This window comes from Dromaius novaehollandiae, chromosome 1, assembly GCF_036370855.1.
Source record: "Dromaius novaehollandiae isolate bDroNov1 chromosome 1, bDroNov1.hap1, whole genome shotgun sequence".
NCBI lineage: Eukaryota > Metazoa > Chordata > Aves > Casuariiformes > Dromaiidae > Dromaius > Dromaius novaehollandiae.
In genome coordinates, this window is record NC_088098.1 from 139,924,006 (window position 1) to 139,948,949 (window position 24,944).

General features: G+C 37.2%; 1 protein-coding gene across 25 annotated transcripts in view; it reads right to left on the minus strand.

The window, feature by feature from the left end:
* The window catches only part of TBL1X (transducin beta like 1 X-linked), a 205,618-nt gene that overhangs the window by 77,543 nt on the left and 103,131 nt on the right, over positions 1 to 24,944 (minus strand). For 12 of the 25 annotated variants that reach the window (XM_064500673.1, XM_064500564.1, XM_064500605.1 and 9 more), the window contains 2 exons: positions 22,045 to 22,150; positions 18,052 to 18,159 (listed from right to left, as the gene is read on the minus strand). The exons of 1 other annotated variant lie outside the window; for it this stretch is intronic. The gene's annotated coding sequence lies outside the window, so the exon portion shown is untranslated. Of the gene's footprint in view, positions 1 to 18,051; positions 18,160 to 22,044; positions 22,151 to 24,944 lie in introns of those variants that run through there. 12 more of the 25 variants (XM_064500556.1, XM_064500668.1, XM_026116682.2 and 9 more) reach the window with 1 other exon arrangement.

Below are 24,944 nucleotides of genomic sequence, written 5' to 3' on the forward strand. Positions count from 1 at the left end.
CATATCAATCCTTGGCCACCACACAAATCATCTAGTAAGGACAGGCTATTTTTATAGTTCCCAGATGGTCTTTATGTACTTTCATGCATGACATGAGCTTCACAGGATATAACCACTCTGGCGACCTTGGTGCATGCGAAACTGTTCTCTCCAAGCAAAGAAAGGTAGGAACTGTGTTGTGCACATGGGTATATCTATTCATAGTTATGTCATGCACTTTAGCTAGCACTACACCATTTTATTTTCACAGTGTACCTTGGCATTTGTCACTGGCAGGAGTTCAATTTGTGTCGTAAAACCCATACTGTCTCCAGTTTCAGTTCATTCTAGTTATCTGCTGCCTCCAAGGGGAAATGTGACAAGCAATTTGCATGCGGAAGTTGACTGATTTTTGACCCCAGCACCACATTCTGACAGTGAACACTCCCGCAATATTACCCATTTCTGAAATGATACTGCAGATAGTGAGTATCGATATATTCAGTGTCACTATGTGAGAAGAGCTAGCAATGAAACATGGCTTGAACTTTTCCAAAAGGTTACCTCAAGGCTGTCCTCACATAGCCTTAGGAGAAACCTTGCATAGCCTTAAAACAAACAAGAAAAAAATCTGGATTTTTTAGATTCAAATATTTTGGCCTTGCCATTATTAAAACTCTGTGATTGAAACACAACCACCAACTACCTCTACAAAACCCAACAAAAACCATGCCACTAATTACATTCCTTTCTGGGGAAAATCAGTTATTCTCATAGATTGCTGCTTAGCAAAATCAATGCTTTATATAATGAACAATAATTCACGTACAATGGACACAAATAGTGTAAGCCCAGGCAATAAACCACGGGTTTTTTATGCAGTCAAGATGCTTGTGGCCTCTGAAGGGTCCTTTCACACTACTGAGACCCTAAAGAACAGCAAAGAGCAAGTGAGGACTACATTTTGGGAGACCACAGAGGTGGTGGATCCTGTCTGACAAAAATAAACATGATTGTTTATCTACACAAAAATGTTAGTTTTGGGGAAAGAATTTGAAAAGTGTCCCTGGTGCTGCAATTGCCCTTTTTGGCTCATTATTGCGTAGCTCCAGGCCATAACTGAAACCAGACGATGCATCAATGAATGATATTGACATATGACAGAGAAGACTTACAGGGCTGGAGATGTAACTAAGACAGCCTATAATAACTTCTATCTGGCAACTATTCTAGGCAATTGTTATACTGATTATCATATCCTACTCCAGTTCCATGTGCTACATAAACTTACAACTTGAAGAAAAGTTGATGATGATGATGATGAGTGGCATGTTGTTTTCAAATAAGTTTATATTTAGAAAATGAGAAACATTTGACAGAGATGACAAGTGCGAAAACACATTTACAGTGCACACAAAGCCACAGGATGCACAAAACAAAGGTTGCAACATGCCTTTTCTCTCTCATGGACGAATTTTACATATTTATTTTAGTCGTGTGTTGCTATAGCAAAAGCAACCAAAGAACTTTGCTCGCTCTCTCCATTCAGGCCACAAAAGAAAACCTTGCTCTATGTGTCTGAAGTTCAAATTACACCTTCCACTATTAAACTCTTCGATCTATACTTTGACAGAGAATTTAGAAGTTGCTTTTAAAACCATAGAGAGTTTTGAATTAAAGAAAGTTAGTCTGGAACCCAATACAGCACATGTTAATCTCTCTGACCTCAAAACTAAGGAAAACAAATGCCTCCACAACAAACTAAAACAAGAAATACCACTCTTGGATATCTGAAGTGTGCCCATAAACACATCAGTATTCTATCATCACAAACATTTTGGTAAAAACATATCAAAACCTTTTTGTTTGGTTCACGTAGCACACAGAAGCCAGGGAGCGGAAGTCTCCAGGTAGGTATTCTGGGTGCATCCTGATTTGCAGACTGGATTGGGACACAGGTGCTCGCTCTGCTCCTACTGCTGAACTCTTAACCTGCGTTGGACAGAAAGGTGCAGTGCAGGCAGGGAAGGAGCGCTGGTGTGTGCCAGCCAGGCTGGGCTCTCTGACCCGCTAATTTCAGAAGCAGGCTGCCCCAGCGGTCCCGCTGCCCTGCAGTCAAAACAACATGCTGTGACCAGCCTCCAGGCTATAGCGCCAGGACATCAGGATCTCTGGGCCCTGTGTGTCATCTCTCAACTGTTATGTCTGAGGGCAGCGTTAGCTACCACCTTAATATGAACAGCAGTGACTGATAAAAACAAATGGATAAAAATCAGGATGCCTGGCTCTGAAGCATGGCTCCCTCGCAGACTTGTTTTGTGACCTTGATTTATACCCAAATTGGAGGATTTTGTCAGCTTCAGTGAGTGAGAGCGAATGCAGCTTTGACAGGTGAATGATGAAACGGAGGTATCATCAGGCAGCGGAAAATATTCCTGTCATGCCCCTCTCCACTACGGCACCAGTACTGCCACAGACACTCTCCCTGGACAAGTAGTGCAGATGTACCTTACAATTAAAGAGGAAAATTGTGTGTTACATTAAAAAAGACCTACAGACACACTGATTTATTTTTCTCTCCTTTACTATGTAAATACAGTGCTCAAGTACAAATTGTTCATGTCCATTTATATTAGCTTAAAAATACGTATTAAAAAATACATATTTGTTTTCATAGTCTACACAAGCTCCCTTTCCTTAAAACGTCAGAACTGTATAAAACTTTAGTAATAGCCACCTGCGCCCATAGAGAAAAGCAGCATTGTGCAGAGATAAAACCCTTTGTCAGGAAGTCTGGTGTTTCATCTAAGTGATCTTCGTGCCACGGAGACAAATAAGCCTTTAGAACCGAAAATTACTACATTTGTTTGGAACCATAATATGCTCGTAAATTAAAAAAAAAAAAAATTTGAACACCAAAGTATAATTAAGAGAAGTATTTCAAGCTTGCTCCATATTGCCTTACCGAACTTGTTTTATAATTCAAAACAACAAGAGGACCTAAGTAGTTTAAATTGAATACTGATTTCTGAAGATTACATTTGACTCTAAATTCCAGCTCAACAACCTTGGGAAATATTACTTTATCTACCTACTTACAGCTTCACACTGTAAAGTGCTTTATAATAATTCACTTAGGATTCATCTACCTCATCAGTGTTTTGTGATAATTAGCTGGACAATATTTACAGGAAAAAAAATGGAAATGAAAAGCACTATGTAAATGCAAAACTTATCAAAGGATATAAACCACCACATATCTTCACTTTAAAAATCCATGCAAGAAACATCATCGTCACAATAATAAAAAACAACCCTGACTTTGAATTCAAGGTTGATTAACTTTCGTCACACTCTCAACCTTCCAGCTTCCTGCTAATTCAAATTATTAATTGGCAGATATCCAGAAGAAGCAGGTTAGGGGAAATCTAATTTGTATATGTACTTACACAACAGAAAACTCCCTTTACAATTGCTTATCTTCCTATTCCCTCTGTTCACCTTCCAGAAAAGCAACAAAAAAAGAGCAGAAGTACTTTTTCAGTAGAAGAGAATGAAGTGCTAAAAGTATAAGCTATTTTTCAGCAACTGCAGAAACACATATCCTTGCCTTTCCCTCCCGTCTCTTGTTTTCCTCAGTGGTATTAGTAGGCATTTTTTAAATGTTGCACAATATGGCACGTCCTTCAGAGAGCAAAGGCAAAGCCTCTTCCCCGAAGAACTTGCATTTAAAGCTCTAAACCCCCTTGGGTTATTAAAGCAAAGGATGAGACTATGTTGAAGTAAAGCATGGCCATGACAGTGGTTCTGCTGTAGTTACAGAACCTCATCTGCACGTCTAAGGGAGCCGCAGTTTAAGAGAAAGAAGTAGAGGCATGCAGGGTCCAGCATGTACGTTGAGAAATAAACTGCTTTCCTCACTTTTTCAGCTCTCTTTCTTACATCACCTTGCATGATTATTTTTGTCTTTTTTTTTTAATTTGTTATGCTTTTAGAATTTCCCTATTTCCCCTCAGGGTTTGGGGTATTCAGAGCTAAGGTTATTTTTACGCTGGGGTGGCTGAAACTTTGCAGTTTTCTATTTCCAAGCCACAGTTGACTAAACCTTACAATATTTGCTGTATCTGCTGAAATGAACGCCTGACTTCCTCTTTATCATGTAGCATTAATTAGATAACTGAAAAAAATAAATAAAAGAGAACCACGTCATCTGCCTTGTGTAGAGATTGGTCACAATTTACTGCTACCCTCAAAAAAATAAACAGTTAAATAGAGAAATACTTGTAGCAGGAAAAAACATGCAAATATTCAAACTCATTCGTGCCAGGTTATGTAGGCATTTAGAAGGGCTGGAGCTAAAAGTAATGCACAATATTGTTCATACGCCCTGCAATATTTTCCTTAATGAAAACCCTAGGAATGCCTGACGGCTGAAAGCAGAAAGGCTGTAGCACTCCAGCAGACAACGGCAAATGTCCCTAGGAGGATGAGTGCAACGCATTTAGTGGGAGAACTCTGCCAAGGGGAGCTCAGATACAGTCAGGCTGAAATATTACAGCATTATGGCCTGGTTGGTGAATTTTTGCACTTCTTGCTGCATAACCTGCAAAGTGATTTGAAAAATGGCATTATGCATTTTGAATTTTTTGTTGCTTTTCATTATACTATGTCCACAGAAAATGCACTTGCCTTTTTGTGGTTCTGCCTCAAAAGTGGGAACCAAAAGTCAACCCGCATAATTGTTTTTTCTTGTACATCACTGTGAATAAGAGGAGGTCTCTAAGTGAAATTTGCTCAGATTCTTTAAGTGCAATACCCTCTTTTGGCAGCATTACTGTCACAGCTGGTGACATAAAGCTGTATCTGACTGAAGCTTGATCAACAGTTTTACTGTTGAACGGGGAGGATAAATTATAGTTTACTGTCTCTTGTCAGTATTATTCTAGCTAATAGTGAAAAATACAGTAAAAGGCACTTGTTACTATGTGCAACAGTACCAGTTCTGAGTATATGGTGAAGATACTCAGAAATATAATCTGAGCTACAAGCTACATAGTTATTTTGTAGAATCTGAATGCAGATGAGGGTACAATTTAGCCTTTAACATAATTAAATACCCTTCAAACATGAGGGAAGTTACAATTTATTTCAACACCCGATTCTAACACTTCAAAATATGTTGTATCATTACACGAAGCACATAAAGACACATTTTTCAATTGCTCCCCCTCCCCAAATCTTTACATATTCTGAAACAACTCAACTCTTCTGCCAGTTAAAAGAACTAAATAATTTCAATCGTGGTTTAAACTAACTTGGAAAGAAGATGCACCCTGTCATCACTTTCCCAAGCCCTGGGGTTCTACAAAATCCAGTCACATCTGCACTGCATACAATAAGTAACCACATCTTGTTTTTAAGTCTTGACCACATCCTTTTACCTCCATTTTAGCTTGGTGGGCCTAATTTAAGTAGTGGTTTACTAATTAAATGAATAAGCATTAAAAATACCAGCAAAACCAATCAGGAATCAAGTCACAGTGGCTATTTTGCCCTCAGTGGTCCAACTTCCCCAATGGCCAGAGCAAAGTTGTTATAGATCAGATAGGCACAAACAGAAGCAGAATTGAAACGTAAAGACTAAACAATCAAATACAGCTGATGAGAAAAACAAAAGTACTAAATATAGCTCTTATAAAATGCACAGGAAGTAAGAGATTCATAAGAATTCTACTGATAACACAGCTAATTTTTGCTATCAAGCTTGTTCGCTTAACATTTACTATCCTAATCAGGTAAAATACAAATGGGGATGGGGGAAAGCAAACCATTGACCTTTTTTACGCTAGTAATGGACTGAAAAGCCTAGTAATTACATGGCATTACACACCATTCACAAAGAAATCATTGTTGTTCTCAACTGTTAAATTGAAATTACTAGGAGGGGCTTCCTGTACTTTTAAAGCAATGACAAAGTATCTTCTTATATACTGTCTAATATTCATGAGGAAAGGAGGTAAAATCTGTGGGCAGAACATTGATTTTTATGTGTTATACCAATTAAAAATGGTAAAAGTTAACCCAAATCTATTCTGCATTGTTCAAAACAAAACAAAGAGCGGTAAATACGATACACAATAAATTATCATTTGGTTTTAATTTTTTTAATGCCCAGTCTTTAGCCTCGGATCATACAAAATACAACAGCAGGAAAATATGATCACAAATGCACAAATTTATCTCTTGTTTCAGATCAGTTCTAGCTTAAAGCAGTTGAAATTAGCTTTGATAATGAAAGGCAACGCAACCAGATCAAATGGTGAAAGTGATTTGATTAGCTTCATGCTGACCATCATGGGTAGATCTAATTTAGAACTGAGTGATCATGTCTGACTGTGGTAAACACCTTAACATCTGCCTTCCATTGTAACGTCTTCATGTGAAAGCAAGAGAGATTGAGATCTGCTATCTTCACAAAGTTTTTAGCTAAATCTCTTATTCTCTGTGAACATATTTCAAGCTTTCGAAATCCTCTCAAGGCAAACTGCAATAAAAAGAACTAAGCAAGCTTCCAGAACATTAAGAAACCACTTGATGAATAAAATCTGCTGTTTAAACTCTCTCTAAATCTACTGAAAAGTATAATTAAAATTACGTAAACAAGCCCTAGGGCTAAATTTAATGGTCAACTACAGCAACTGGGACAAAGCCACAGCAAAAATTATATGCCTAAAATATTTCTTTAAAACATCAACACAAGTAGTAACAAATGTGTCACAGTATTAGAAATTATTTCCTTCATCACCGGAAAAACAAGACTATACCTATTTTACTCTCTTTTTCCAAGGGACATGCAATTCTTCTACTGCATAGGAACGATGGTCTAAATCAATACAAATACGATCTCATTTGTCTCCAATATATTTCTGTCAAAGTTTTAGTAACACAAAAAATACTCTCTCTACTGCAGAATCCTAAAACAAAACTAACTTAGAGTCAGGAGAGGAACATAGGCAAAGACGAAGCTAGACTTCTACAAATCTCCAAGGAAGGAAATGCACACGTTAATCACAGCACCGCACGCAACGCGAGAGCAGCCACTGATTACAGCACTGATGACCATAACTAAGAGTGAGCTTTGAGAGACACGGCACAGTTCAAGCATTGGGGAATGACTGAAATGTGCAGTAGAAGAGAAACTCAAGTAATATAAAGGAGATACTGTAAGTTCTCAAAATATTTATATTGATGGAAAATATAATACCAAAGGAAAGAAGGATGGTTAGTTTATAGGAAAAAAAAGGAAGAGTTGGTGGACTGGTATTTACACCTACCATGGAACTGGGACTAAGCAAGAACAACAGGCTTCATATAGCTCAGACAGAGACCAGCTTCACCCCATTCCTGGATTTCAGTAACACTAGTTAATCAGGTATTTATGGAGTGAAAAGACTCTGAGGAACAGAATTGTTCTCCTCACCTCCAAGCGCCAAACTGGAGCTCCGTCAGACCCTTTTCTTCCCTTCCACTCAACTTCACTGATCTAATTGCTCCCGCTGATCCCTTTCTTCATCCTTCAGAGCACAATCTTCAGATCAATGTCACTGCAGATAGCTCAGACTCCCTTGACTTTTGTTGCTCTGACCCTGGTCTATTTGATTTAAAACTGATACTTAATTTGTTGCATTCTTTTGAATGATCTCCACATAATTTCAGAGATTTACTTACGGGGGAGAGTTTTCAATCTTTGAGCTTACAAAGAGTGTATATATTGATTGACTTTTAAAATGTTATGTAATTAGGACTAAAAAGTCTAATTCAAAATATTTGGACCTACCCTTAAGCAGGTAATTTACAAAAACCTATCAGTATCTACAGAGAAACCTAATGCATACATAAAAAGGAAAGAACGGTTTCTCCAATTTACTACTATGTAGAGATTAATCAACTCAAATTGCTTAAAACAGAATCATCCCACTATGATTCACAGTACGACTAAAAGCTAGAGATGTTAAAAAAGGGAAAATGACAAAAATACTGGCATGATATTGCATAATCTGGAAAGGTCCAAAGCAATGTTTTGGGAAAACATGGCTAGAAGAGACCTCATGGCATATCAGACATCAAGTTTAGCCTTAGTCATATTTCATCACAGCTGAACTTTCAGCTCAAAAAAGAATTTGCAAAAAACTGATGAAACTGACAGTGCAAGGGGTGTTATTGTGCTAAAACCTGAAGTAATACATTTTTATAACATGGAAGTAATTCACATATGAGGACAACAAACTTTTTCCTGAAACACAAAATTAAGCCTTAATTGACCAAAGATATTTAATATCTGTATTCATGGAATAGAATCACGTAAGTAACAACTAGACACTGTTTTGTCTAAAGCCAAATTGCAATGTTTATTCAAAAAGGTGCACCACATCCTTCTTTGCCAATAAAGAGATTAGTATCTTTGCATGATGATCCTTGATTTTTAACATACAAAAAAAGACCAATTTCAGTGTCAAAACATATTCATGTCAAATCTCTTCAGGAACAAATTTCATCGCCTGCAAGCTTAAAGGACAAATAAGGGTACTTTCCGCATTTCATTTCTCTACAGACATAAAAAGATATTCTAATACTAAACAAATATTTAACACTGAATCTATTAATATTAAGGCAAGATAATAAAATGGTCAAAATCTGGTTTGACTTTATATAGCTCATACAATTCAATTCCTATACGAAAGCCAGCAGCTGCATTTGAATTACACCAAGATTTCCCCAGACTAATTTTATTTTTGTATCAGTATTGAGTAGAAGAGGCAGAAATAGCAGCAGAAGCTCCAAGCCCATGTAAAACCCCAGAAGCAGCATTTGACTGCTCTGGCTGTATTTACATACCATTTTGAAGCAACTCCCTGCTATATCCTGACATGTGTGGTAGTAGAGAAACAGCATTTCTGAACTAGCCATCTAGAAGCTGTCATTAACTAGTACAGTAGGAACACTTCTTCAAACAGACTGCTGTTTTTCTAATCTTGTCACCTTGACTTTACTGGACATATTCTGAACACATGTTTTTAGATAAATCAGAACACAAGTTTGCCTTAATCCGGTGGCCACTGGAAAAGGGAGAATTGGTTGTTAAAGACACAAGTATACTAATAAGCCGTAAAATACTCCTTATACTGCTATAAACAGATTGCAAGTTGATCTTTCGGATATCATACAATTTTCATAATTGCATATGAAGACAAAAGTTATTAAATGTGTAATGTACTATAGATGCATCTGATTAAAAGATCGTAGAAAATTAATATATAGTGTAAATATTTCAGCATAAAAATAAAAATATTATTTCATTAGCAGGCCAGTTCCAGTTCTGTGTGAGAAGTAGGTAAGTGGTGTGGTCAACCTATTAGGGAGTCAGCAAACTAAAGGGAACTGTTTTATTCCTAGTATCTTCCATCATGTTAATCTAAGCTTTTGCTTGGGACCTAATGCTATATTTGAAGTAAAACAGAAAATTCCTAGCTGATGTCTTGCACCCACTGGAATCAATAAGAAAGGTGTCACTAACCTCAGAGCACCTATTACTGCTGAAGATGGGTGTAGGCCACTACAATGCAAACTCTTCAAAATATGGCATCTTCGCTTTTTTGCTTGTGAAGAATACTGCAAGTCAGGCTGGCATCTTTTGTGCATTGTGGGAAACCATAAACATATTATACATTCACCATTTTACAATGGTGAATATAATGATTATTTAAACATATGATCTCAAAAAAGATACTTTTTTCCTATTTTCCATCACGCAATGTAAAAAATGATTAACATGAGTAATTAAATCCACATGCCTTGGTTTTGGGGGGAACGGAGTAGGGACTAAGAGAAATTATTTTACATTTCCTTGATCAGAGATGCACAATCATGTTATAGAAAAAGGCTCCTATGATTGATTATTGTGTTTATTAGGACTGGAAGGAGGCTGGATAAAAGGGAAATTAATTTGTGCATGCACCAGTTGAGCTGACCTTATTTAAACTGATTTAAGTTGACTATAAATACAATTCATTTTGTGGAGATTTGAGATACTTGCTAATTTACACTGTAGCCCACAGAGCAACCAAAACAAAAACTTTAACCACCTCAGACATAGCAAAAATTACAAAATGCCTTTTTTATTATAATGGATACATTATTTGAAAGAGTTTCTTTCCTGCTCCCCACATATTTTCTAAGTAGATAACAACCATAATATCCCAATCTCTAGAGCCATTTATTAGAAAGAGATACAGTATTATACAGCACCGGGACCCCATCTCTCCTCGAAGGGTCTGATAGCAATACGAATATGCAAAGGGAATAGGCTTTGCCACACACTGGTTTGATACTGCAAAAATGGCTGCAATTGCGCAAAATTTCCAGAAGTGCAGCTGTTTGCCTCTGCTCCTTAACTGAAGACCACTGTCCCTCACGGCTGAATCAAAGCATGAGATTGTCTGACCTCTCCTTACCCGCTCAAATGCTAAAGTATCCCACTAAGTTTTAACGGACTTCAGCAACAGCTGGCTGGCAACCAACTGACTTTCCACTGCAGCGGCTAAGGCGTGCTCAAGCTCCCCGCTCCGCTGGCCTAGGTGCAGGCACTGCAGTGTCTTACACCACCACAGCTTTTTCTGTGGTGACCGTCTGATCTCCAACTGTATCATTACAATAACTTTACTGCAGCAGTGTAATCACACTTACGAAGGAAAAGCTGGGGCCAAGGTGCTCCATTACAAAACCAAGTGTGAACCTGCGACCTCAGTGTGCAAGTAAAAATGTACGGTCGATGATGACATGCTTGCAATATCGTTTTCATTAATTGTATCTTAAATCTCACAAGTTCACACTGAATAATTACGCCTTAAGTCTCACTAGTACAGCTAATTAAACTTATAAGAAAAAAAGTAATTTGATTTCTTTTCACTTGCAGCATTTAAGGTGAAGATTAGACAGTAAAATATTATGTGAAAATCCTCACAAGCTGACTTCAGCACAGCTAAGATGACAGGAACTGACGTTAATGTGTGTATATTGGGCACAAATCAGGCATAATCTATAAAATAGTACGATGCCATATACTATATTACTGCTCCGTTAAATCAAAGCAGTTTAGGTAGTACAGACGATATAAGTAAGTATATGGCAATACAGATCATATACATCTCCAAGGTATTAATTTATAGAGGAACATCTTATTGAAAGAATAAATATATGTTCTGTCATGTTCTGTCTCTCTGTGGGAGAACTGTATGAGATGTTCAGATATTTAGGAGTATGTTTAATTAGACCGCCTGCAGTCATTCAATTTCTACAGCCGAGTGTGATAAAAGAAAAAAACTCAGTTTAAAACAAAAGCCTCAAACGTTTAAAAAATGCCAAAATTCCATTCTTCTTCAGAGGAAAACTCTTCTAACTCTCCTTGGGAGGCAGCAGATTTACTACACACACTTGAAGGTTTACTGTGCATACATCGTCCCTCATTACAGCTTGTCAGCAGCAGATCCCACACCTCTGAAATGTGCTGAACTAGCCATGTGTGCACTGTACACAGACGGGGACATACCTGAGTTTTCCAACAGCACCACAGCTTAAGCGAAATTCAGTGACTTAGGCAAATTTCTCCAGTCCTGCCCAGGCAAGTTAGGCAGACTATGGTTGGGAAAAGAACTGGTTGGCTGCGTGAAGTCTCTTCTGAGCAAACTCACAGGAACAGTTTAGGGCAATGCAGAACGCTACTCAAATCCTGTTCCCCCATCATCACTGTACGGCAGCTTCTGCACTTCTAAGCGGCAGCCAATTTCTAAAACAGATATCATTCACTCCTTGTGGAGTTATTGTTTAATGCACTTTTGACATAATCTGGCACTGTAGATAAACTGATTAGCACGTACATCATCTTTCTCCACTCTTCTTGGCTATTAGTAGCACTGTCAAGAGATTGACATGTTGAACTCTGAATCCCAACAAGCTGTTCAATTCAAAGGACAGTGTACAGGACTGTCACACCTCGGTGCTGAAAGGTCTGAGTTATGCCTCAAATAATAACAAGTTCAGTTTAAAAATCACATGATAATGCATTTTATCTTCTGATTTTGGAATGCTAATGTGTTCAAGCTTCTCTTCACTATCATAGAAAACCTTCCTTGGAACTTTAGCTGTATTAAAAAAAAAAGAAAGAAAGAAAGAAAAGACAGAAAAGAATAAAAAAGAGCAGCAGCAGTCTTATTCCACTAGCAGTAGTTTAAAACACTGCCATGTAATCCCAAGGCTCAAAACAAGTTTCTCAGAAGTTGGCAGTGACAGGAATAGTAGTTTCCTCATCTCTTCAGCACAATGTAAGTCATAAAAATTGTTTCCTAATGGGCAAGTTCATGTTCTAGCTAGATATCCTTTCTTCTGCCTTGGCTGAATGGTGATAAAAATACAAATTCAGTAATATTTCATGAATAAAAATGCAGAGTTCAGTTAAGTATGATTGACCAAGTAGCAAGCGAGGTATCAGTGAATATATAAACATAACCATATTTTATTCTTGTAACTGTTGCAAATGATGGAAATTTAAAGCTTGTTTATTTTTTTGTTATTTTTAATACTTATTTTTCAAAATGTTATGACAACAGTTCACTATTTTCTAGTGAACAGAAGCAATGTCATGTGTCTTATATGAATAACCACAGACTATGAATAATGAATGCTGAACAAACTGCTAGTTCATGTGTTGTCCCGCAGGCTCTAGATTATTTGTTGACAACACTTGAAAAATAATTTTTAGAAATCAAAATCAATATATAAATGGTTCATTACTTAAAAATAAGAATTATATAAGGTATTATTTACAAATTATTTACAAGTTTGATTATTCTAGTTCATCTTACTTTAGTAAGTCTAATTGATCAGTGAAATGAAATAGCAGGATCTACTGCCAACAGTATCTGCTTTTACCATGCAGAAAGCTTCTCTGCCTGCCTGTGTAATACCATTGATCAAGTTCTAAATAAATTAAAACAAATACAAATCACCAAATGTAAACAATTATAAAAATTGTTAAGCGACAAGTATGCTCGAATTTGTTACAATACTTATAAAACCCATGCACTTGAAAGGTACAAAGATCAATAACCAACTGTTTTATGATAGTTCCTTTCACAGTCCTTGTATAAAATGCATTGTTTTTGTCATGTTAGAAAGATGCACATTCCATCAAAATCAACCATCTCAATGCTGACCCATTATGAAACATTCTTTTCATTCATGTCAAAAGAATGCTTCTGAAAAGCTTCTGAAAAAATACTATTCTGGAAACATTTTTGGAAAAGAATATTAATACGCTGACCAATACTGAACCTTTTCAATTGTTAACCTGTGCTTGTATAATTTTACCAAAAATAGTTGCAACTTTTTTCTATTGCATTTTATCTGGGACATTCTTAAGACTCATCCATTCTAAGCTCCTTAAACAACAGAAACCTATCAGCTGATTTGTTTAAAACCTACTCCATTTATCCTATAAAACATCTAGTTCTTAAATTCAAGGTAATTAATTAATACACTAATCATCAATCTAGTAAAAGGCAATCTGTTTCTTTCCAGGTATCATGTGCATACTCCTGCTGTTTCTAATTTAATTCTCTCAATTCTCCCTGTTCTCACCTGTAATTTTGCTTCACCTCTCTGTTTTGTCTTACTTTTTACACTATAAGGATTTTTGGTCAAGATACCATAATTCACTATGCTTTTATACAACACATCACAAATGATCTCAGTATAGTCAGCCTCTTGTCACTGTCACCTCCACCATATCAATAATAAACAGTGATAACAGTAAGAACGCATGAGACAAGATTAACATGCTTACATTTTGTTAAAACAGATTTTTATTCGTTTTGATAAAGGTTTTGGCCATAATTTTCAAAAGCCATTACTAACTTGGGGAAATAATTTTGGTATCTACCTAGCACTAAAGTGGCCTGATGCTCAACATGCAAAAATTGTGGTTCTAGCTCAGGCAACTAAACTCATAAAACACAGGATTGAACAAGCCTCTGCATATAATTTAGTACAATTCCAGGCACAAGGGAAGATCCACTAGCAAGTGATTACTAACTTTATTTCTATATCTGAATCTGACTTTGACCCGTTTGGTTGTATAGAAGATGTAGTTTTAGCTAAGCTTCTGATTCATTATGGAGGTATGGTGCTGTTTGGATATTAAGGAGAGAAAGACATTAAGATTTTACGAAGTTAGTAATCAAAGTCAGGCTCTGAGGAGTTTGAAAACTTACTGTACAAGAAAGAGACAAAGTACTAGACTAAGAGGAGTAACAGACTCAAGTTTTTTCCTCTTTAGACTCTAAAACTTGACTCCTGAATGGGAAAGATAACTCAGATGAACGTAAGCACAGATCCTCTTCACACTTTTCATTTTGGTCTTGTCATCTTCTTACAGTAAACCTCACAAAAGCCAATTCCTTCTCCATTAAAGCAGGGATAGAGAATGATGTTCATAATGCGAACAGATTTTACGTGTCCTTACGCTGCGTGGCTCTCACAAGAGTGGGAAACAATTTGTTTAGTTTTTTTCATTTGTTCCCTTAGTCCATTGGAAATATGTGTTTTACTCAGGCAGAAAAGCCTGTAGCATTTGGAGTTTCCTCTCACTGGTTCAGATATGTGATTATTATGAAATTCTCTGAGCAGATGTGCACTGACTGCTCCTCCTAACCCACCAAAACACAACAAAAGGTTTCTACAATGTTTGACACCAGGAAGTTGCATGAAATTTTTCTGGAACTTCTTTGAAGCATCAAATTTTCTACCTTTATTGACTCTGTCTTCACATCAGATTAGTTACAGACATTTGCTTTAGGACATGAAAGTCTTAGTGTTATTATGAGATGGAAAAGGGCTAAAGCATGTATCACCAATTCACGTTAATAATATCCGGCTAGTAAAAAAAGTAGCTGCACATTTCAGAAAGAAGAATGTGAAAGAGATCTCAGGTCAGCCTGATCTTACAAGCGACATGAAATAAAAAAAAAAAAAAAGACTGATGGTCAATTATCAGCTACGTACTTGATGAAAAATTGAAAGGTTTTGTTTTTTGGAACAGCAACTCACATCCATGGGGAGAAGCAACAAAAGTCACTGAATAAGCTTCATCTCACTGACATGTGGTTACTCTGTTTGGATAAGGACTGTCTAGGGCAGTCAAAAAGGTTCTAAAGTCAATTGGGAGGTGTTACAGAAACTGATGTAACACAAACTCAACCTTACACAGGGTAACCCATGTGGAGAGAAGAACTAGAGGCCTGGGAAACAAGCAAGAGAGACCATAAAGACCACAGAAGCAGATATTTTATGTAGTTGCTATTGCTTAAAACTGTTGGGGCAATCTCCATGATTAAAATGTTAAAATCGGTGTTTATAACTTCTCAGGAAAACCTGTCATTAAATGCAGCAAGGGAAAAAGAAACAGACAATGACACTCTACATTAAGTACACCATTATCTCTCAGAATTATTGATAAGCCAGGGGCACAAGATCTTGAATGCATATAAATAATATGCTATCTAGCAAATCCCAGGAGGATATACTGTTGCTAATGTGAGATATAGCAAACCACCAAACCGTATCAGAGAACCGTGATCTATTCCTTTAAGTACCTGTCTGTAAAATATGAAAAGAATGTATTTCCACCTGAGAGATGTAAACTAGAAATATCATGCAGTCAGTAGTAAAACATCAGCCACTTCTAAATTTTATTCACAGAATAATTTTTCAAATACCAAAAGGATAACTGCATTCTGGACCTGCATATTCAATATACAAAGATCAGTTAATCACTAGCATGGAAGTTGGTTGGCCAAGGGAACCAGGGGAAAACTATGTATGCATTTGGGATCAAGGACATAGATGAAAATGTGAAAGGACCTTCCCTTATCCCACTACCACTAGGGATGAAAAGTCACTATTAAATAGTCTCAAAAGAGGCAACTTGTGGCTAACAGCACACCCTACTTCTGTGTTGAAGGCAGTAATTAGAGAGGAATACACATTATGTGTTTAAAAAGAAAAAGAAAAAAAGAATACTTAGATAGGAATTAATTTAAATAGGAAATTATGGACTAAAGAAAACAGAAGAGAAAGCTGAGGGTCTCCAACTTCTGATTTATGTTTTAAAAGTAAAGAAACAATCTATGGTCCAGACCCATCAGCATATGGAGACTATAAAACTGTTAAGAACTGTGCAAAAAATTATGACTTAAATATTCTCTCTCTTTCAGTAGAAAAAAGAATTTATACAGATGAGGAGGCCATTAGTAATCAAAATGAATGTTAAAAGACAACTTTAAATCAGCACACCCAGATAATTTGTGCCTTAGCATCCTAAAAGCATTTGAGAACACATTATTTCAATGATGCTAATTTTCAATACATTTTGGAATACCAGAGAAATTTAGTAAGACTGCTAACATTTTCTGCCAGTATTTGAAGATGGTAAGCAGTATGATCTGAGTAATTATAGAGCTCTAAGCCAACTATTAATCTCAGGCAAAACAATGACCAAAGTGATAAAGGATAAATTCACTGGGAAATGACATGAATAAAACTGGTGCCAGTCAACACCGTTTTATGAAGACTAGGTCAGTAAAACACAAAGTCTTGATTTAATCATCTGATAAAGTTACACATTTTGGTCAACAGAAGTTACTCCACAGATGAAACACACAGACTTTTGTAAGGCATTTAGCTTAGAGCCACACTGCACAGATTAAGAAATTTGCTCTCCCTATTATCGGTATCATCAAATGTAAGTTAAATGAATTAAGACAGAGATAACTGATAGATATAAAAAAGTAGTTGTCAACAGGCAAGAACAATCGAAGAAGCATGCTCTACGTTACCCCAATAAAGTCTGCCAGTACCAGCTCAAGATTACATAGGAGTATCATCACTGATACAAAAGGAAATATAAATCATTGCTGAGAGCAGTTGTTTATGACCCAAAAATCAGCAGCTTGGTTAATAAAGGTGGCAGGGTGGTTATTCAGAGTAATATGGATTGCTTTGTAGGACAGGCGCATTCTATTACAGCCAAATAGACTGATGTACCAAGAAAGAAAGAATGCAGGTCATAACCAGGGAACGGTGCATGGAAACCGGAAGCTTTGGGGAAAAAAATGATGGCACGTAAACAACTCAAAACAAATGCCAGTGAAAGCTTAGGGCAAAAAGGGTCATACAACCCCTAGATATATAAATGCATAGGAGCAGAGATACTGTCTCTGTTCACAGCACTAGTGATACTGGAATAGAGAATATAGCTGTATAGCCCCCTGCATTTTCCCAAGACAGGAAAGGTCTTTCTTGATTTACTGTTTTCTCTACAATTCACCAAAATAGGGGAAGGATTCTGTGTCTCCTTAAGATGTTAACCAGAATATCCCATGTGCTGTAACTAGCATAGCAAGGGATTTAGAAGGCAGTTGCATAAAAAGAGCACATCAACAATTTGAAAAGTCTGCAGAGTACCTGTGAAAGTTACATAAACATAGAAACAGTCTCTACAAATGATTGCAAGATGGTAAGAGAGCCCAAACCTAAGGTTAACGAAAGGACAATACTTACAGAAAGGTACTGACAGTTGTAAGAGAGATCTTACCACTGTAAGATCTACTTTGGGGTTAATTCCTACCATGGCAGTTACCTAATTTAAGAATCACCACTTAAAGAATCATAAAGTGCTTCTCTGCTTTGTTACATTGCAACTTCTGAATCTATAGCATAAAAAAACCACTCCTCAATGAACTTAAGCATTTCCTTGAATGTCTCTCTTTGAGTGAGCTGGACTGCTGTAGCCTTGAATGACAGCACCAGTAGAAATTTTATTTTAGCAAGTATAAAGTTTAAGAATTAACTTCTTAAGTTCAAACTAGACATGAGGCTTCACCAAGAGAGAATCTGGAAGGCAGGTGGATAGGAAACCGTGTCCCCAGGGTAAGGCCATGTTTGGAGATTACTTTGGCTTACCTGGTCGCAAGACCCTCGAGCTGCTGAATGCTGCTCCTTGCAGGCTGCTGTCCAGAGTCTGGGGGTTTGAGTTACCATGGAGCTCACCACATCCGCCAGCTGCGAGGGCTGCAATGAGAGATACAGCAACCCAGTCAACACCCGAGCGTTTGACTCCTTTCTTTCTTTTTCTTTTTTTTTTTCTTTCTTTTTTTTTTTTTTTGGCATTCTCCAGTGTACCAAGCGTTCTCTTACTGTCTCCCAAGTTAGGAGATTTGGCAGAACCATAAGGAAAAAAAACTAACACACATACACACACACACTGAGCATGCAGGTGTTTTGCAAAGCTGTGCACTTTTTCGACAACCTAAAAGAATCCTAATACACGCAAACCTTGGCTCAAGGTTTTTCAGCACCTTTGGTCAAGTACAACATCAGCAAAAACTCTGTCCAGATCATCGGCTAGGGCACTGCAGCTGAGGGCCGTACCGATGGGCCTGTTTGCTGCTGGAGAATGGCAGGGTACACAAAAGAGTTTCCTGAGAAAATTTCCAAGCAGTTGAAATTGATTTAGCGCCACTTACATGCAAGAAGAAGTAAGTAGGCCAAAGAATTTACCTTCCTGAAGTTTTGCGGGGAAGGTCAAGAAGAAAATCTTTCTGAAAATTGCACAGGAAACATAGTCTGGCATTCTTCTGCAGTAATAAACCTATTTGCAGACTTTTGCATGCCTGCCACTGAGCATGATCAGTAAATCCTTGTTTCATATTTCCTTTGTGTATTTCAACATATATCTGACTAGCTTCCTATTCCTGCATTTCAAGTCTTAAGTCTTATGCTCAATATTTGTCTATATAATAGAATAATTAAATGTTGTAGAGTGGAATGAGATATTCATTGGAGATTTTTTTAATTATTTATATCCTTCCAGACAAATATCTAACAGCTTTTGAAACTATACATTAAGGATCATATTATAATATAATCAATTTAATAAAAAACATATTTAAAAACATCATCAGTAGATAGTTTTCATAAATCCAATCCTAATTCTCAGTCCGCAATATTACATGCTTTCATTTACATCACTGTGAGATAAATTTAGCATCTAACCCAATACAACTACTCACACAAGACAGTAATATACCCCTTCTAATCAGAGGTATACAAGGGACAAGAAATGGCTTTTATACCATCGTAAAGTATTCAAGATATGTCAGCTAGAAGTCAGTATTTTTCTACTGACTGTATGAACCTCCATCTATCTGGGTAGCTACATACTTTACCTATCTATCTGGGTAGCTACATACTTTACCTATCTAATCCTCAGATGACATTCTGAGATGACTGTTGCCATCTCTCCATCTTATTTTAGAATTGTTCCCCTTGCCATTTTCCCATGGTGCATGCATGTTTATGAAGAATTTGGCATACTCAAGAAGCAAAACTCTGTATAAATAATCTGAAAATCCAAGCAAAAATTAGAGTATTTTGCTATTACAACTTCTCCATGTCTTATAGAAAAATCGTGTAGATTAATCATTAAAATTATCTCTATTCAATACTCTGTGGGATGCAATAAGAGCTCAGACATTCTAGGGCTGCTCTAGAGAGAAATATCAGGAATATACTGGCTGATCTGCACTGAAGGCCTCTGCAGGATCCACTGAGTTTAACACATACTGTAAAAAATCAGAAAACAACTCACTGTAAATTAAAATATTGGGTGGGCTACATATTTAGTTCTTTCTACCCTAATTATAAGTTAGTTGGGCTTGTTTTCATCTGTTTTGTTTACAGATCTCATATACTGGATCACCGATAGCTTTTATCAGTGACAAAACCATTAGAGGCCACTCATCTTCCCATGCCGCTACAGAGCACAACAGAAGGCATCAGTACAGGTAGCACTGACAACAGAGCCTGGAAGAGTTACAAATCCTAAGGCAAGATTGGATTTGGTTACCTTGCCAGGCAACTTTTTGATCAAAGTTTTATACTGGCCTCCTACTCAAAACATTTTGTGTGTGTGTGCGCGCGCGTGCGCATGTGTGTAAATTTGAGCCAAGTAAACCAATCATTTTCAAGAATAAAACAAGGACAAATTTGAGATTAAAAGATATTAAGTTTCTTTTTCTTTTTAAAGTTCTATTACCTGTGAGTGTCAGTCATATTTAAAAGTCATATAGATTTCCCTTACAATTGGGCAAAAGCATACACTTGGATGGTTGTAAGAACTTCTTATGCTAACACAGCTTGATCACATGGCCTGACCCATTGGGCTTTACTCAACAAAGAAAAGCTAATTTCTTAAAATCCATTTTCATACAGCAATAAGTGGCAATATAAGGTTTGAAACAGAGAGCAGTAAATAAAAGGAAAGTAATATTTTCTAAACTTTCATTTTTTTTAACTTTCATTGGTAATACTGATATTATACACCATCACTGTCTGCAGTAGGATTAAAATCCCCACAATTTAGAAAAGAAGTTGAGAAAAACCCCAGAGATCACAGAAAACAGCTGCAAAAGTAATCAGTGACCTGAACAAAATACTTTAATAGGAAACATTTGGAGAGTTCAACCCGTACAGTTCATCAAAAAAAAAAAAAAAAAAAAAGATAGATGACTTGATTACAGCATATAAGTATTTTCATGGAGAGGAAATACCAAGTACCAACTGGCTCGTTAATCTAGCAAAGAAGGGTATATATAATACAAACCAATGTCTGGAAGCTGACGCCAAATTCAAATGAGAAATTAAGTATATTTTTCATCACCTGTGATTAACCATTAGAGCAATTAACAAAAGGCGAATGTACAGATTCTCCATTTCCTGATATCCAAGGTTTGGTGAGACTTTCCTAGAAAATGAATTTTTGTGAAAACAGAAGTTATCCCTTAGTCAAATACAAGTTATTGGGTTTCGCAGAAAGACAGCTGCGCAAAGAGTCTGTAATACAGAGAAGGGGAGATTAGATGATCTAACCATTCCTTCCTGGTCGTAAATTAAGCATCTTATCATCTGAAGCTATTGTCTTGCCTTGCAATTAAAGCACTGGAGAGCGATAAGCAATGTGCATGCTGTGTTGCTGGAACTAGCACATATTTTGTGATGCATATGCACATACATATAAATATACAAATACATACACATACACACACACATATATATACACATACATCTGTGCACACAATCGCACACACAAACATATAGTGAGAAAGTACTCGTGTATTTAGGCTCTATGTTGAGTTAGGATTGCAAAGACCCTTCCAGAGACAGGTGGACTAAATTCCCCTGTGAATAATATCCTAGCTGCTAATCCAGGCAGGCACTTCTCTCCTCCAGTAACTGAGCGGACGCAGTGAAACGAGAGAGGTGGCGGGCGATCTCCTCATCCTGACCTCAGCAAGATTCGAGTTAGGCGATACGAACACTGCTCTCCAAATCTGTGCTCAGCTCCACAGGTGTAGAGCAAAGGAGTAACAGCTCTTCATTTTATTAAACACTTGCCGGCCTCGTCTCTGTAGGCAGTAAGCTCTCTGGGACGAAAAAAGCTTCTTTCTTAGGTATTTGGGTGGTTAAGACGACCAGTTCTCTACCTTGGCTGCAATCTAGCTGCTGCTGTAATACAGGCAGTAGTAACACCCTACCACTACCCTGCCTGCCTGCGCACCAGCTGGCTCGCACACAGCCACATCTCATTCCTGGCACACAAACAACACGGGCGTCTCAGGAAAGGGGGAAGGGAGGAAGAAAAGGAAATAAGAAAAAGAAGTGGCTGAAACGTTCCACTGAACTGCTCTCTGAAAACACCACAGTTGGCGAGATTAAAAATTTCTTTTCTTTAACAGAGTTAAAGATAGATACTGGAAGTGCCAATTCAGCTATCTTTAGTGCGGTTGTCATGCCTTGGGCTGCTAAATTGCCAGAGAAATTAGCCGTGTTTAAACAGCAACCAAAAACACTTCCGATTTTTCGTTTGTTTTCACTAATTGTAAATCTGGTACTCACGGTTTGGCTTTGGATGCAGCACTACTTCTGAAAATACGCAAGGCAGCCTAACAGGGCAAGCGTGTCCCTCAGTCACCTCCTCTTCCCGATACTCCACGAAGGAAAACTACGGAAAACACTAACATCAAAACACATACATACAGAGTCAATACAAAAATCCCTACCGATGTCAGAAGTGGGAATCAAGACATCAAGATCTCCACCTCTGCCTCTGTACCTACAGCCCTGCTCAGGGAGCAGCTCCCCGGGCACGGCAGGATACAAGCTCAGCACCTGCCAAACGGCACAGTACCATTTAGGCCTAAAAGTCGATAAAGTGACATTCACTTAAAGGAGGCCGGAATTTGGTGCTGCCTTTAGCAAGCCATAGACGAAATATTGTGTTTATCCTTGCCTCATACGTAGATTTGCGTTTGGAGGGACCTGCTCCAGTTTAGGAAACTGAAACTGAGGGCCAGATTTAGAGGCAGCATTCAAAATTATCAGCTCTGCCTAGGGGGATTTACCTAAACAGTTTAGTAGCTTTACTCTTGATTTAAACTCAGGGCAATTAGGCACATAATTTAAGAAGATGCTTTTGTAAATCCTACTAAATTCCTTAGAATTAGAGTCCTAAAAAATTTTCAAATTCTGTTTTTGCATAATTTCACCTACACTGTTTTATTTAATTTTATGAGAAAATATAGATGAGAAGAAATCAAAACAGTGATGCTAGTAATGTGTTTCAGGACAATTCTCCAACATTGTTCCATAATCAAAAACATTAACTGAGTGACTAATTTATTATCCCCCCTCCTTTCTGGATTTTAAAGGCACACGAAGGTTTAAATGATAAATAGCCCATTTTCAACAGATACAAAACTACAGAAGCATTTTTGAGAGATTTCACTATCAATCTCTAGGAGAGAAGTGCAGGATATGGAGTGCACAAGATGAATATTTTGCTCTCTTTCAAATTGATAAACAGCTTTAATATTTTCAAACAACCCCTGGAGGATTATACTCTCAGGAAAAAAGGAATATATAGCACATTCTGGTAGGCCATCAATAATTATGCCACCCTTCCGCAAAATATAAACCAAATACCTTTTCTAAAGTTGCTTAAAATATACACAAAGCAATTGTGTATTTAAGCAAAAGTGTACGAATCAGTGAAGAAAACATTCAGATATTTGCAAACTTCTGCTGATGAGCTGGGCTTTTTGTTTCTTTTATGCATTAATATTATACATAAATATAATCGCACCACTATAGTATAAATATGGCTACCTCTGGGACATGACCAGCAATTAGTCTGTACAAGGATTATGGATAACACTGCAGTCAAGTGGAACCAGAAGCAAGACCACCGCTTTCAACACAAAACACAAGGTTTCTTTAGCACATTTTGACAAAATAGGTATGCACTGGGATTTTAATCTCTGTTCAAAACACCCACACAATGCCTGCATATTAACCTATTTGTACTAAGGTATTAAAGAGTAAATAAATACTATTTAATGGCTTGCCATGATAAAATTTTTCCTCTCCAGATACTTATTTGATACTCCTCAATCTATTCCTCCACAGCATATTCTTTTAAAGGGATTTAGAAATGCTTTCTGTTTTAAATCTAGCACTGATGAACACTCAGCTTCAATGACGGAGGCAAAACGAAAAAGTCATGAGTCAGTCAGAAATCACAGAGTCAAATTTGAAATAAATATTCATTATAGTGCTAGTGCAGAAAGGTTTCCCATGGTAAAATCAGAGACAAAGCAACAACAAAACCTCAGAAATATCCCCTGACTTCCTAGAAAATCTTAAAATACGTGTTTTCCCCTTGAAAGACTCTCCCCAGAATATCTCACTCTTTCAGGTAAACCTCACAGAGCTGGGTTTTACTTTCAACAAAGCAACCCGGATCTTGCAGTGCCCTGTTCTTCTTTGCTTGCAAAAGGTGTAAGACTTGGGCTGACATTTTGAAGCATGTGTCTCTAGTGAACATAAAGCTTACACTTGCAACATACGTTGTAAGCAAAAATTATTTTCATGTTTCATCTTAACTCTCTCAAAGCTACCGGACGTCATGAAATTAAGAATTTCAGAAGCACAGATTTGGAACAAAACAAAGCTGTTCTGCCACTCCTTTTATACAGGCCTCTCAAACAGCTAAATGACTATTAACATCCCAAACTCCAAAGCAGTAACTCAGTACAATCAATCTCAGAGCCAGACTGGGAGCCACTGTTACACAGTCAGCGCTCCAAATTCCTTACTACAGTCAACACTTTGCCTGCACAGATGCTTAAACAGCTTTAGTCGTCTTCTGCTTCAGCTGTGCAGCTCAGTGCAGTAGATCTTCTATCCATCACACACAACAGTTTCAGAGACTGGAGATACACGAATTATCTACCATTATCTGAAAGGCCAATACTTTCAGCAATAATAATGAATTTGTGGTAAGCCAGCTGTCTGACAGTAACCAAGGCAGGTATTAAAACTGAAAATGCTTAGTATAGTAAGAATATTTTTCACAGTATGTGGATTCATGGGCGTTACGGCATAAAAGAGCATTCTGTAATTTTCTGTTTTCTTTTTTTTTTTTTTAATCAGAGACATATACACATATCAATTAGCACAAAATTTATTTTACTAACCCGCAGGCAAACCAAATGGTATTTTTCTAATTAACAAGTCCAGATTAAAAAAAAAATACTTGTCTCTTGGTAGTAACTCATGAGATTTCTGCTTAACTTCATGAAATACGAGATAAAAAGAACAGCATGTCCAAGATTGTTGTGATGGGGGAAAAAAAAAAAGGTAAAGCATCTAATTATTGAATCTGTGATACTTCAGGTAGATGAGGAAGAATTATCCTCTTCAGAAGCACTGAACTATAATCCTCTATTTTGTCTATT